At 38.1% G+C, this 15,369-nt stretch overlaps 1 protein-coding gene across 3 annotated transcripts in view; it reads left to right on the forward strand.

Annotated features, from left to right (window-relative positions):
* The window catches only part of THSD7B (thrombospondin type 1 domain containing 7B), a 795,232-nt gene that overhangs the window by 364,617 nt on the left and 415,246 nt on the right, over positions 1 to 15,369 (forward strand). The window lies entirely within an intron of this gene.

Consider the following 15,369-nt stretch of genomic DNA (forward strand, 5'->3'; position numbering starts at 1 on the left):
AGAAATCATCTGGGTAGTCTTCAACTTATCAGTGCAAAATAAGTTTTACTTGCCTCTTTTGAAGTGGATATGTAACATGCTTTTATATATTATTAACAAATACTATCTTGTAAAGATTCTAGGGCTGCAACTCCCTCCAAGTTAAAAAGGAAAAAAATACTAAGCTATATCTTTTCATTTATGTAACATTAGACTAGAATCAGTTCTAGACATAAGACAACATTTCTAAAGAACTGCTTTTAAATATAAGTTGTCAAGATTTACAAAACTATTAACGATGGTGTTTTTCCTTCATCACCAAGCTTTTAGTATAATGGTTGTTTGAAATGAAATATGATTTAGAAAATATGTAAGTCACATGAAAATCACAAAGTGACATTTAAAACTATCCTACAGTTAAAAATTTCAGTCTCTTGGAAGAATATGGAATGTGTCTGTTAATCAGCTCTATCATGAGAAGTCCCATTTCTAATGCTCTTGGTGTGTGGACTGAGATGTTTTGACATATGAAGTGAAGTCAGTCACAGAACGGAAGGAAATTACAAAGTGGATTCATAATGGATATTAACGTCCACACAGGGTGACCTTCAGCAATGCATTTTCCTGTTTCCTTCCTTCCTTTCTCCCCTCTCATTTCTCTCTCTCAGCCTTTCTCCCCTTTTCTCTCTCACTTCCTTCTTTCTTTCCTCCTCTCCATCCTTCCTTCCTTCTTTTTTTAATCACTGACTGCCCAAATCAGACAAGTACACATTTTATCAAATTATGTAGTTGGTTACCTCACAAAACCAGGTGGTTGTTTAATTAAATAGTGACGACAGATTATATTAGCTATAGTCTTTTTTGACTAAGTAGTTAAAACAAATATTGACTTTTCATATTATCAAATACTTTTTGAATTGTGGTAACATATATGCAGCTTATTAACCGAGGTAAATAAAATCACTTTTGTAATGCTTCTCTTTGAATTCAGGAAGAGTAACATAGTGGTTTAAAACCTGGGCTCTATAGTCAGACAGGTTGGAATTTCAAGTCTGCTACTCATCTGCTAGATGATCTCAGGAAAATTATGTAACTGTGGAGGCATCTTTCTTTCAGCTGTAAAGTGGAGATAATAAAACTTCCCTCTCACTCTCAGGTTGTGAGAGTTATGTTAGTTGTGTAAAAGTGATTAGTTAAGTGCCTGGCACAGAACCATTCAAAATACGCTGTAAGCTTATTTTGCTTACAATGCCCATTTATTACTGGGTTCTGTCCTGGGGGAATTATGCAGAAAGCAGTCTTTTATAAACTGAAAATAAGAATGAGTATTAGAATAACCATACTACTTCTTCCTCCCAACCTCCAGCTGTGTAAACAAGAAGATAATTTGGTTGAGAGCCAATGACAGATGACTGTCATGCTTTGTCATCTCCTAGCAGGTATTGGAGGCCTGACAAACCTGATATATTATGTCCATAGGCCTGGGCATTTCTCACAATTTGTCCTCTGTCTTCTTCAATATTGCAGAGTGTGATATTCTGATTTATAAACAGAAGTATATATTTGGTCTTTGTCCCCATTTAGGGGCCAGAGCTCCTAAAACCCTTGGAATTCCTGAGTGATAAGAGCAATGGGAGCATTTTTTGTTATAATATTTCCTCTCTTGTCCTCAGTTCTTGAAATTACTTTCATAGAGGTGAAATGGGTGTCTTGTTATTCATAGCAAGCCCCTTTTCACCACAACTGGGTTTATGTTAATGAGATGACTTTTGGAAATCTCCTAAGGATGAGGCTGGTTGCCAAGGGAACCAAGCATGAATAAAGGGTTGGGACTTTCAGTCCCACTCCCTGATTTCTGGGGAGGGGAAAGGGGCTAGAGGTTAAATTAATCACCGATGGCCAATGATTTAATCAATCATGCCTATGTAATGGAGCCTCCATGAAGGACAGGGTTCAGAGAGCTTCTGGGTTGGTGAATACATGAAGATTTTGGGAGAGAGGTACATGGAAGCTCTGCGCTCTTTCCCCACAGGTTGCCCTATATATATCTTCCATCTGGCTTTCTTGTGTTATATCCTTTCATAATAAACTGTTAATCTAGTAAGTTAAATGGATTCCCTGAGTTCTGTGAATTGCTCTAGCAAATTAATCAAACCCAAGGAGGGAGTCATGGGTGATAAGGATTTTAGGCTGGTTACTTTTAAAACTGCAGATGAGAAGCAGGCTCAGAGGACTGGAATTTGCTTGCTCTTTGAGAGATATTTGCATTTGTGAAGGAAGGGGGGGATGACCTTGTAGGGACCTGAAATTGGCCACCCCAGGATATGTCTCTTTGGCATTGGGATTGTTTGGGGCTGATTGCTTTTGATAAACTGGGACAGGGAAGGAAGCTCTAAGGAATGGAACTTGCCCTTGTTGGGACACATTTACATTTGTAAGGTAAATCTCTATCTGTAAAAGGTGCCTCCCTCTCTGTACCAGGAAGAAGAAGAGAGATGACCTTGTCCCTAGAAACTCTTAATGGGGAAGGCAAGAACTTAAGTTGGTTGCTGCCTGGCAATCTCTTGTAACTGATTTAGGGTGGTGGCTTCTGACCTTTACTTAATACGATTTGATTCCTGTCTAAAAGTCATGGGATCACCCAACAACCAGACCCCACCTGCACTGATACCATTTTAACTTTTTTTCATGTTCTTTCCTTTGTCTTGTAAAGAGATGACTCACATACCCATGCCTTATAAAATTAGCTCTAACCCTCAACTCGCAGCAGCAGCAGCTCTGCCTGCCCATGGGTCCTGTCCCCATGCCCGCGGCAGCAGCAGCTCCCCATGCCAGCAGAAGCTCTGACTGCCCATGGGTCCTGTCCCCATGCTATTCCATTCTCTAAATAAAAGAGCACTACTGCCAGATCTTAAGCGTCTAAGAAATCTTTCTTTCGACTCCTCGGCTCACCGACCCCACATCAATGGGAACCTCTGATTTATAGTCAGTTGCTCAGAAGTACAGTTAACCACCTGGACTTGTGATTGGCATCCTGAATTGGAAGGGGTCATTGGAACCTCCAGTTTGTAGCTGGTCAGTCAGAAGCACAGGTAACCTAGGCTTGCAATTGGCATCTGAAGTGGAGGGTGGTCTTGTGGGACTGAGCCCTTTACCTACGGAATCTGATGTTCTTCCTGGATAGATGGTGTCAGAGTTAAGTTGAGTGGTATGATACCCAGTTGATGTTGGAGAATTGCACTTTGAAATTGAGCGCAGAACCCTTTTTACAGAAATATCAACTTTACCATTTTACAGCAGTTCTAGAATTTTATCGCTTATTCCTTTGAAATAACTAATTTTCAGCATCGACCTACAATCTCAATTTCTGTGGGGAGAAGTAAGAATTCCTGCTGGTTCCTATCAGTTCTATGAAGTCTTTGTGGTTTTTAAATACCTGGATGACTCCTTCCTCATTTGTGAGGCAATGGCCACAGTCATGGTTACGAGAACAGGCTGACCTCCTGATAGCGGAAGCAGTCTTTTGTCCAGTGAGAAATTGAAAATGTGCTCTGGTTGCACTTGTCTCGGTTGAGCTTCTGTGAGATTCCGGATGATTGATGATAGAAGATTGGCAGAGAAGTGCTCCTGTTTGACTCTCCACATATTACCATTGTCTTTCCGTAGCTGCAGGAATTGATGGAACTGTTGACGCTCATTTAAATGCTTGGAGAGAAAAAATGGTTGAGATATTTAATAAGTCTCCTGTGATTTTCTTTCCTTGTAACATTTGGTAGTTTTCTTTTCATCACTCTGAGTTTATTAATTGTTTCATAGGCCTTTTATTCCAGAATTTATTCAGAGCTAAGTGGATGAGAGCAAGAAAATGTCTTCTTTTCGATTAAACAAACAAACAAACAAATGAACTCATGTTAGATCTTATCCAGTTTGAGGCTTGCTATGATTTGCAAGGTAACTTGCTTTACCTCTTATTTTTAGCTTGTCCATATTAACTCCCTCCAGGTATCCCATTTACCAAAGGGACGTTCAGCATCCTTGCAAAATATTTACATCCCCTTCAGGTTGTGGAGCCAAGAGATTTCCATGTAGCTGTGATCAAGATTCCATAGGACTCTTCATAGTGTCTTGTTGGGCATTACTCATACCACTAGGAAGACATATTTCCTCCCCAGAAGTTCGTTCAGACTATATGTTAGCTTGGAAACTTCAAAAATACACAATCTATGTCACATTAAAGCCAGGAAGTAACTGGAAATAGCAATTTGATTTACCTAAAACTTTGGGTTAGTTTCAGGATGTGACCTACTTTGGACTGTCTAAGAGCCAAGGCATCATCTATGAATTTTTATAGCTATCTCTGAAGATAGGCTTTGACTCATTCTCTACTTTGATTTATTACTGTTACTGTCCAATCAGTCTCACTAAAGTTCCTGATTTCTCACCCAGCCTGTGATAGTAGCAAACAATTTGTTAGTCAGTAATATTTATTTTCAGGAAGAAAATTGTATAATAGATTACATGAATGTGTATTCTGATTTGGAATCTGATTTCCACTACTTTGATTGGTGGATCAGCTTTGATTTCTTTCTTTTGTACAACATCTTATCATTAGCAGGGTCAATAGAAATCTACTGAGTATAGAAACTAGAACTCTACCTCGTTTTTTCTTATCTCATTGACAAGTACATTTCCAACATTTCACAGTGGGCATTTGAAAGTAAATGGAGTGTGATGCAAACTGAAAGCCCAACGTATTTCTCCCTTAGATTATCAAGTTAATTTACTGTGTTTTAAACTTTGTTTCTCCAACATGTAACTGGTTTGTTGTTGCTCAGTTTCGTTGACAATTGATGAAGGTTTACTGCCGTGTGACATCTTCCCAGAGAAGGTTGGGAAAATCCCCGTAATACCAGGGCAGTGGACAGCATTCCTAGCAGCTGGGAAGTGACCACTACTTATCTCTTTCATGGGTTCATAATACACAATGGGCAGATGACACTATAGGGTCATTGGATAAATGCCAGCCTGCCTACTGGAGCTGTCAGACCCTGAGTACTCACCACATGCTTTGCTCCATAGCTTGCCAAATAAGCTGTCTTGAGAAACAAAAACAATGTCTGTATATTTCAGTAACCATCTCTATTCAGAGATAATGCAGCGTACATTCCGCACTTGTTGAAAGCAAATACCCACGCGGGTAAAGAGTATAATACATCAGGAAGAACAAAGTTCTCATGTTGACAGGTACATGAAATTAGTCTCCTGGTGTCGCTGCAAGGCTCCTTTGCATACAAGGTTTCTTATTTTTCACAGTTTCACTGGACCTTCCCCATGCAAATATTTTCCTTAAGTGGTATGTATATTTGCGCAGAAAGCATGAGGAATGATTTCTGATCATTAACCTGACTTTGCTTTTCATTTTAGAGGCATTTTTCTTTGAGTTCTTGCCTTCCATTGTTAACCTTGAACAATCCAAAAATGTGATCTTTAATCTTGGCTAAAATGGCAAGTGCTTGTAAGCTTTAACACCATAAGTACCGTTTCTAGGATGACTTTAATTGGTGGAAAGCATGCTAGAGTAATCATTTACCTGAGTTAGGTTAAAATGTTAATTTTTTTAAAAAAAATCTATGATTGGAATTGGAAGCTTTGCTTTGTTTTGTTTTTTATCTTGAAGTCTCAAGAAATATTCTTTGGCTCACTTGTGAGAATAAGGTCAAACACTATTTGGATAAGAAGTTATTTATCAGAATATTTTGTGACTCACCAGAATTCTAAATAGAACTGCTTTTGTGTTCTCAAGTCATTGTTTTCTAAACCCTTTGATCGTGCTGTATCTCGTGTTGCTCAATGAGTGATGCTTTACTTCTCCTCTGTATATTTTTTCCCTTTTCTTACAAAATTTTCTAACTGCAATTTCAGCACAATGTTTATTTTCTTCTATTTTAGGAAGGATGAGGGATAGATTATTCATCAGGTATTTCTTTGCCACACAAGTATATTCCTGCAGTGAATCAACCTATTAAAGGGACAATACAAATTGGGGCCACTATGGAGAACACAGAGCCTCTAAAATAAATTTCAACTGTGAATATTCAAAAAGTTTTGGGCAGTGGCACCTTAGTTGAAATAAGTTTGCAGTTTATTAAGATGTGCATTTTGAAAGGGATAATAGTAATTGGGATATATCTTTTTTTAAACTTTCTTCTTAGACTATTATTATTTTTTTATATGTTTCTATTTTGAGTTGGAAAAAAACACAGTTACCTTTGCATAAGGTTTGGGAATCTTAGAGCTATATTGCTACATATTCAGAGGAATCAAAACAGAGGAGAATAAACATGGACATACATTTAATATTTCTGATGCAAATTCAGAGAAATGGCTTTTTGGCGTAGTCACACTTAACACACATACTGTTGTTTCCTTCCCAGATTCCCTTGGCCATCCGTTTCTGTGCATGTCAGCCTGAAATTCCAACTGATGCCACCTGCATCTCTTTGCCCGAGGAGTTTCTCTGGCCACTGGAGCCTTCTTTGCTCTCATATGCAATCAGAAGAGCCAGGGAACTAGCAATCCCAGGGAGCAGCCTTCAACCAGTGATTGAGAGTTGGTATATAAATACCAGCTCCTTTGCCCCTCAGATGGAATAACCTTGAAGTGTGTGCTCTCCATTGTGTCCTAGAGTTCCCAGTGAGATGAAGCTCCACTTACTCATAGTGGTGACTTATTTCATCACTCATCCTTGATCAGCCTCCTTCCCTTTCTATCCCCCTCACTCTTGCACTGATTCCCTGATGTTACTCCCCAATAAATACTTACCCAAGAATCTTTGTTACAGAGTTTGGTTATGGTACAACTCAAACCAAGACAAGAATACTTGGAAAGGTGTTTAATGGATCCACTCCTAGAGAAGATGCAAGATCCAATTCAAATCACACCATATTGATAATATTTAAAGAATGACCTTCCAAGGAAAAAATGACATAGTCTCTCATAAGAGCTCATTCAATATTTTGAGCAACCCTCACTATTTATCAATTATTTGGTATTATCTGAAGGGCTTCAATATACAGCTTTTGTCCTCCCTTTGAAAATGTAAAAAACATTATTGAACCCCCTTTCCTTCCCAGTGAGGCAATGCCAGTAACTTAGACCTCCTCCTGAGTCTTGTTTTCCAACAATCAAGTAATTTTATAACTCTCATGGGAGGACTAGTTTATTCATATTTTCATTTTGCAGTGGATTCCAGAGTGTATTGGATTTTTTCTAAATATGAACAAGAAAAACAGACTTCTTTTGGATATTAAGAGGATTATTTGCGTGGGAAAATTGAGCCTGAAGTGTTTGGGGAATGTGTTGCTTTATGTTCTTTGTTCTGGATCAGTGGTTCTAAAGTGACAGTGCATATCAGAATCACCTGGAGGGGTTATAAAAACACAAAATTCTGGGGCTGGCCCGGTGGTGCAGTGGTTAGGTTCACACGTTCCACTTTGATGGCCTGGGGTTCGCCGGTTCAGATCCTGGGTGTGGACATGGCACCGCTTGTCAAGCCATGCTGTGGTAGGTGTCCCACATATAAAGTAGAGGAAGATGGGCATGGATGTTAACTCAGGGCTAATCTTCCTAAAATAGAATAAAATAAAACATAAAATTCTGACCCCTACTGCAGAGTTTCTGATTCAGTGGGTCTAGGATGAGGCTCAAGAATTTGTATTTCTAACAAGTTCCTAGGCAATGCTGGTGGTGCTGATCCAAGGACCATACTTTGAAAAACATTGTTCAAGGCAGAAGGGGGCCTAGGGCGGCCTCATAATGTGAGTGTGTAACACAGGTAGGCTAGAACAGTGAAAGGCATGTCTTACAGTTAGTCAGAACCAACAGTAGTATTGATTCTAATCTGTTGTTTCTTGTTTCCTGCTGGGGAAGTTATTTTTGAAATCCATGAAATATATTACTGTCTTTCCAAAAGCAAGCAGTGAGTAAATATTCTTTTATTTTTTTATTGTTACCTAGATGGATTACCAAAGAATCAAATAGTGGAAAGCAATAGTGTACTCTTGCAGAAACAGAAGACACATAGCTTGTGAGATGAGTTATTTAGATTTAGAGGAGAGAATTTTCATTTTCAGCAAGCTATCTTTTTCAGACCACCAACTGGTAGCAGTTTGGTGTCACTGTTCTTGCTGAAGGAAGTGTGGTGATGACAAATAGGTTGTATTAAATTTTGAAATGAACCTGACATTGCAGTTGAAAGTGCCAATAAGATCAGGCTGCTATTCATACTACAGGAATCAGACTGCAAAGGAGATTCAATGTGAGAGTTCCTGCAGCCAAGTCCCTCATTTCCTTTCATTTAGATGCCCTGCAGTGAAATTAAAGGTGAAACTCTAATAATATTTGGCAGTGAGGGAATCCAAAAGAGGAAAATAGAGTCTTGTTCTAATCAGAGTTTTCCCATCCATGTTGGGATGAGAAGGTGGGGAGTACATGTAAACTGGTGAATCAATTTAAATGCTAGGGAGAGATTAACTGCAATGCAGTTTTAAAAATATTTACTGTGTGTTTTCTGATGATAAACAGGTATTGTATTTTGAATTACTTCCTCTTTCCACCCTGTTACATACTAGATATTGCAAAATAGCTTGTGTCTTTTTTTCTCTTTTACCGAGGTACCTAAAGAAATGACTATATTCACATCACGACCCCACTAGTATTTCACAATCAGATGAAATATGGTCTGATTTTTTCAGATTTATAATATTTAGAAATAGCGTAGAGTAAATTGCTTCCTGAGTGTGCCTATATTTCTCATAGAAAGACTCTCTCCTTTTTCTCTGTCTTCTGAAATTCTCACTGGGCAATCCACTTTCTGTTCCCATTCCATATGATTCAGAAAGCAAAATAAATTGTAGATTGCGCTGATACTTCAGAATGTAGTTCATGTGATTAAATGGTCAACCCAGCCTTTCAGTAGGAATTAATGTGAGATTGTCACCCTTCCTATTACTTTCAACTTCCTGGGCATGGTCTGAGTTTCTTTACTCTGTTGTGAATTCCACTAGTATTACTAACGAGGATTAGTTGTAGTGTTAGTCATGGGGATATAATGTTATTTTCTACTTCAGAAATGCATTTCAAAGTGGTATTTGGCTGTTTTATATGGCCTTTGGCTGGTTACTGCTAACATAGCATCTCCTTACTTTTCCCTGTCTGTAGATAAAGGGACATTAAAGAACATGGATTAAAACACATTTCTAGTATGATGAAGTAATTTTCACTGATAAGATAGCCAAAATGACTAGATTAGGAAAGGCAGTCAGAGGCTTACCTGTGCTGTACCCATTTGAGTGTTTTTAGGAAAATGTAGTGAAGTAAAACTCTCCTGGAAAGGCTCATCCATCCCACATGAAATCAATTAAAAGAAAATTTTATGTAGACTTAAGAACTTTTTGTACTCATCAATTAAAATAACTTTTACATATACTTTATCTAATTGATATGATTCACAATTAAGAATTCATAGTGTGTAGCCCTTTGTGCTGTTGTAGCCATGCCATACTTATTGACCTGAGTGTCTGCTATGCACAAAGAACTGTATGATTTTTCATAGAGAGGTACTTAAGAAGTAGAACTCAGAAACAGTTTAGAGAAATCATACATTTTATTTCAAAGAAACATGAACTGAAAGAAAAAGTATTTTGAAATTAATTTAGGGGTATCTTAAGACCAGGATACTTCTCTTACTCCATAGGTAGGTTTCAATCAACAACAAGCATATGTATAGTTCACAATAAGTACTACTCCTACTGGTTACCTCTGTGGTAATTTGCCGCACAGTCACTATCATGTTGTTCCCCTGCTTGAGCTGCTCATCCTCCTCTTCTTCCTTTGGCTAATTAATTATTACACATCCTTTAAAAACTAGGATTAATGTCCTTCAGGAGACCATCCTTCCACTCCTACTCCACCTCTTTTTGTTTTTCACTTTCCTTTTTTTGCAAAAGATTAACCCTGAGCTAATATCTGCTGCCAATCCTCCTCTGTTTTGGTGAGGAAGACTGGCCTTGAACTAACATCCGTGTCCATCTTCCTCTACTTATATTTGGGATGCCTGCCACAGCATGGCTTGACAGGCACTGTGTAGGTCCACATCCGGGATCTGAACTGGTGAACCCTGGGCCGCCAAAGCAGAACGTGTAAACTTAATGGCTGTGCCACTGGGCTGGCCTTCCACCTCTTTTAAGTTGGTCTAGAATCTCAAGTGAATATACGGTTACTGCCCACTTCAGATTATTTGTCACAGTCAGTTATGATAATTTCATTTCCTTTATAGATGATTGCCTCAGAAATGTGTGAGGTTAGATCTGTTTGGGCCAATGAGATGTGAGAAGAGGGACATGAACAAGGAAGGTTGTTCTTTCAGTTGCTCCCATGATCCATCATATGATCTACAGGTTATTTGGCTTCAGGATGAAGGCATTGCTGTGTACAGTAGGGCAGAGATGTAAAGACACTCTGAGTTCTAGAAGACATTGTTGGGCCCCTGACTGCTCAACAGTATAAGCACTGGCTGCTGTGTAAGTCAATAGATTTCCTTATTATAAAAGCCAGTTTCTATCCGAGTTTGTATCAGCTGCTGAAGTAATAATCCTAATTGATGGGGTGCCTGTCTTCTGTGTTCTCATAACACTTTGTGATTCAGTTATCAATGTCTTTACTACATTATATTGAAATGATCTGCTCACTTGTCTGTTTTTCCCGTTTGACTCTTAGCTTCTCAAGGGCAGAGACCTTGACTCATTTATTGTTTTATTCTTGGCAGGATGCCAGAGTGTCTGGTGTATTAGGATGTACTCAATAAATATTTATAGAACTTAGAGTTATTTCAATTGATTTGCACAACAGTCCAATTGGAAATTATTATTATTATTCCAATTTTATTGATGAGGACATTGTAGCCCAGAGATATTGATAGCCTGAAGTCACTCAATTCCTATGTTCTAACACTAGAATTTTGAACTCCAGACCTAGGACACCAAACCAGTGCTGTTCTACTTTATCAATATCAGCAAATGCATACCACCTGTACCAATAACACTGACATTGCTGTGTCTCAGACCCATGCAGTAATTTCCATTAGTTAAGATGCTCTTTTTTTGTTAAATGAGTCTTGATCTGAGATTTACTCTCGGTGGAGCTCTAAAGGCAAACACTGCCAACTGACAGGTGTGGGCCTGAAAGATGAAACCCATTTCTAACTGTACCCTAAGCTTTTTGCCTCTTTCCCTTGGTGTGAGCTAAGACCAACAGAGAGGCCACCAGGTACAATGAAAACATAAAGTCCACACACACTTCCTTCTGGCACGAGGTGTATTTGAGTTAGATGTGTAGTACTTAGTTATCTGGTTTTCCCTGGCAACTTTAGTTCTAATCTTGATTGTATTCAGACAGCTAACCAGCATGGAATTTATTCATCAGACTGGATTAGCAATAGCAAGAAAAGCTCTTCTCTGGAAAAAGACATGTGAAAGGAGAAAGTAAGAGACAGCTATTTAGGGACAAGCAGCTTTTCACTCCCTCATAGTAGAGATATTCCTACAGGGAGGCAATAACAGAACTGCTGATAATGGCATATCATTAAGTTTGAGGGAGTTTGGTAAAAAGCAAGCAAATTCTATACACAAGAGTGGTCTTTCATATTATATCAGAGCTTTATAAATATATGTATATAGTGATTCATTGAGAAGAGGATGTGATTTCCTTGCGACATATTGTTCCAGAATGCAAATAGGTAGAAATTAAAAGATGACAAATTCTGGCTTACCATGTGAATACATGTTCCATTGTAACTGTCTAGAATGGTGACTAGAATAATGAGCTCATTGTCCCTGAAGGCATTTACATGGAGGCTGGAGACTTCTCAGGGTTACTTTGGTACGAATCGCCACACTATTCTGGCAGGAGAGGATAGCTCTGTAAATCCTCTATTATCATTTTTGGCAGGACAGTTCTGCATTGTTCTTGATTTTCCTGCACTTCAGGATATTTGACATCTCTGCTTCTCCCCATAAAATGCCAGTTGTGTCCTGTAATCATTGTGTCAGCCAAAAATGTCTCCACATATTTCCAGTCACCCCTTGGAGGATTTCTTCTGATGGAGAACCACAAGCAAGAAGATGCCCAGAGTCTTTCCAAAGATATCAAGAAAAGGTTGTGTTTAGTTAAATAATGAATTTTAATTACTTGATTGATTTTAAATAAAAATTAAGACAAGGAGGGGCCAGCCCGGTGGCACAACGGTTAAGTTTGCACGTTCTGCTTTGGTGGCCCAGGGTTCACCGGTTTGGATCTTGGGTGCAGACTTATGCACTGCTTGTCAAGCCATGCTGTGACAGGCATCCCACATATAAAGTAGAGGAAAATGGGCCTGGATGTTAGCTCAGGGTCAGTCTTCCTCAGCAAAAAGAGAAGGATTGGCGGCAGATGTTAGCTCAGGGCTAATCTTCCTCAAAAAAAAAAATAAAATAAAAATAAGACAAGGAAATTTGCAGCATATTTTGAATGAACTGCAATTGAAAGCAAACTGCTAAAATAAGATCATACTGCAAGTTAAAATTTTAGATTTTAGATAAGTAGGAAATTCACTTAGTCAGAAGGGCCAGTCAGTTTCCTGATTGGTAAATAAGGTTTCTTACTTTATAATGTGTTCCAGGAAGTGTGAGAGAATGATGTGAGAGAAGCGTGACTTCTTCTTTAGAGGAATAGTGAGGCATCTGGGAGTGTGTTTACTGGGATAAGTAGAACCTGTATTTTAGGAACTTGGCAGGAGTACAATCTCAAAATCATTCCCATCCAATATTTATCACAAGCGCAGCTGAGAAAAACAATATGCATCCAGATATTCTGAAATCTTTCCCTGAATTAAGTCACGGAAGAGGACAGCTGTGTGCCTGGAGCACAATATTGACAACCTACAGAATTGTTTTTGCAGAATTGTATATTGCTGTGGCATCAGCTGCCTATAGTGTGTCAGGTTATAAGACTCTTCCCCACAAGACTCATTGTCATTTCTTCAATGGTATGAGAGTTAGGTCCTTTAAATTGTATGTGTAAGCATCCTGTATGAGGATCCATAGGAGAAACACTGGCCGGTCCTAGATCAAACATGCTTGTCCATCTCCTGATCGTATGGTCAACATTTGTTGAATGCACTTGGAAAATGGTACTGTTGATCAGGTGCCCATATTGCCTCACTCATGGATTCACTTCATGTTCCCCCTCTTACTTTCTGCCTTTCTTCCCTACCATTTGAATATTATCTTGTTTACTGGGTATCATCATCATTTCTTCACTTCCCAGAAGTGTGACCTTGAGCAAGTTACTGATCTCCTTGGCATCTCAGTTTTCTCATGTGAAATGGAAATTAGAATAGGACCTGTATCATAGAGTTAATATAGGTATTGATTTGATCTATGTCAAGTTCTTAAGACAGTTCCTGACATGTGGTTGCTGTTGCGAAAATCTTGGCTTCTATTATAATTGTTATCTTTTATGCTATGTAAATAAGCTGGCTTTTATAGAGTGAATTGGTGCTATAAATTAATGAAAATGATAACTGACTTTAGGCAAATGATTAGTCTCTGAAGAGATCTAGTGTCCAGACTCATGAGAATAGGATGCTATTTTGTAAGATTTTTGTTTTTTAATTTTATTTTGCATTAATTTTAGACTTAGAGAAAAATCGAAGAATTGCAAAAAGAGTACAAAGAGTTCCTGTATATCCTTCACTCACTTTCCCATTGTTAACATCTCACATAACCATAGTTTAATGATCAAGAACCAAATATTAACATTGGTACAATATACCTGGTTTTGAGGGTTAGATAAAATAATATAAAAGCTTAATGTAGGATCTGGCAACTATTTTGAATTTTTCTAGAAGTTGATCTTGTTTGCAAAAGTAAAATGTCTGATAATGTTCAGTCAATTCAGATGTTTGAAAGCATTGGTTAAAAATGATGTTCATAAAATATGTAGACCTTTGAACTAGAAGATGCATGCATTGCTCAAGCTTCAGGCTTAGAGTACGTTCTTGAAAATAATTACTTTTATTTTTTTAATTAATTGAAGAAAATGCCTTGGTAACGGCGCAATTTGCTATGAATCCTGTCACATCCCTGTGGTAATAGAGAGGAAACTTAGTGGTCTCAGGCTCTGATAGTAACGTGAACCAAGAGACTCTGTGATCAGCCATAATTATACCCATGTCAAAACAGGGGACATAGGCATTGATGGATATAGGTCTTTACATGCAACAGGAAAGAACATCTATGGAAAATCAATTTCTTTGTTGTGAAAAATGACTCATTGTCATTCCTAACGTTTTACTTTGGGCTGATTTCAGTTTTAGAGTTCAAATTTGTTTATAGTGTGCAATAAAGATGAAAAATGCATGCGTTCTCTGGTGGTTTTGATTAAAGATAATGGCACCTTCCATTTATTTACTACTTTACACTTTTCAAAACATTTACTTTCACTTACATTATTTCATTTTACTCCTTACAGCAGCCCTGCATGGTAGTCAGGAATTAGTGGCTTACCCTCTTTTTATGACAGAGGAGACTGAAGACAAGGGAGGTTTTATGGCTTAAAGTCACAAGGCAAACACTTGTGCTGTCTTGTTACTCCTGAACCAGTATATTTCCAAGGTCTTGGCTCCTGAATCCTGGGATTCTGTATTGGAACATGAAGTTGAGACAGTAATTATTAAATAATGAGAAATTGACTAGTATTTTTATCCCTTATGCAATCTAGGGGAAAATTTAAAAAATCCACATCTATATATCCATCTATGTCTATATCTGTATCTATATATCTATATTAGCTACGAGTATAATTCTGATTCCCTAAACCAATATCTTGGGGAAGAGGAGGAAAAGGAGTCAGGGAGCCAGAGGTAAGGTCAAATAATAGAATTCCCACTGCACTAGAAATCTATTCATAAAACATAGATGGGCCAAAACTAATGCTTGGGGGTGATAATAGACATTTGGGGATATGAGGCTTCATTTTGCTCACCTGAAATGAAATTATTAGGAAGACTTCTTTACTCTCTTTTGAATTATATGTACTTATATAGTCATAGATGAACAACTTTTAGCTTTTTGTTTTGTTTTGTTTTATTTTGTCATTTCCCCTTTCACTCATGTATCGCAATAAATAGTGTAGTGTTACATTATGTAGAACAAAACTGACATACTTGATCTAATGTTTGGGTATCCCCAAAAAGGAGCCCCAGAAATGGCAAACACCGACCCAGAAAAGAACAAGCTCCCCGCAATAAAATCAACATGTTAAAAACAAAACAAAGCAAAACTGTATTAAAGA

Source organism: Equus przewalskii, chromosome 17 (genome assembly GCF_037783145.1).
Source record: "Equus przewalskii isolate Varuska chromosome 17, EquPr2, whole genome shotgun sequence".
Lineage (NCBI taxonomy): Eukaryota > Metazoa > Chordata > Mammalia > Perissodactyla > Equidae > Equus > Equus przewalskii.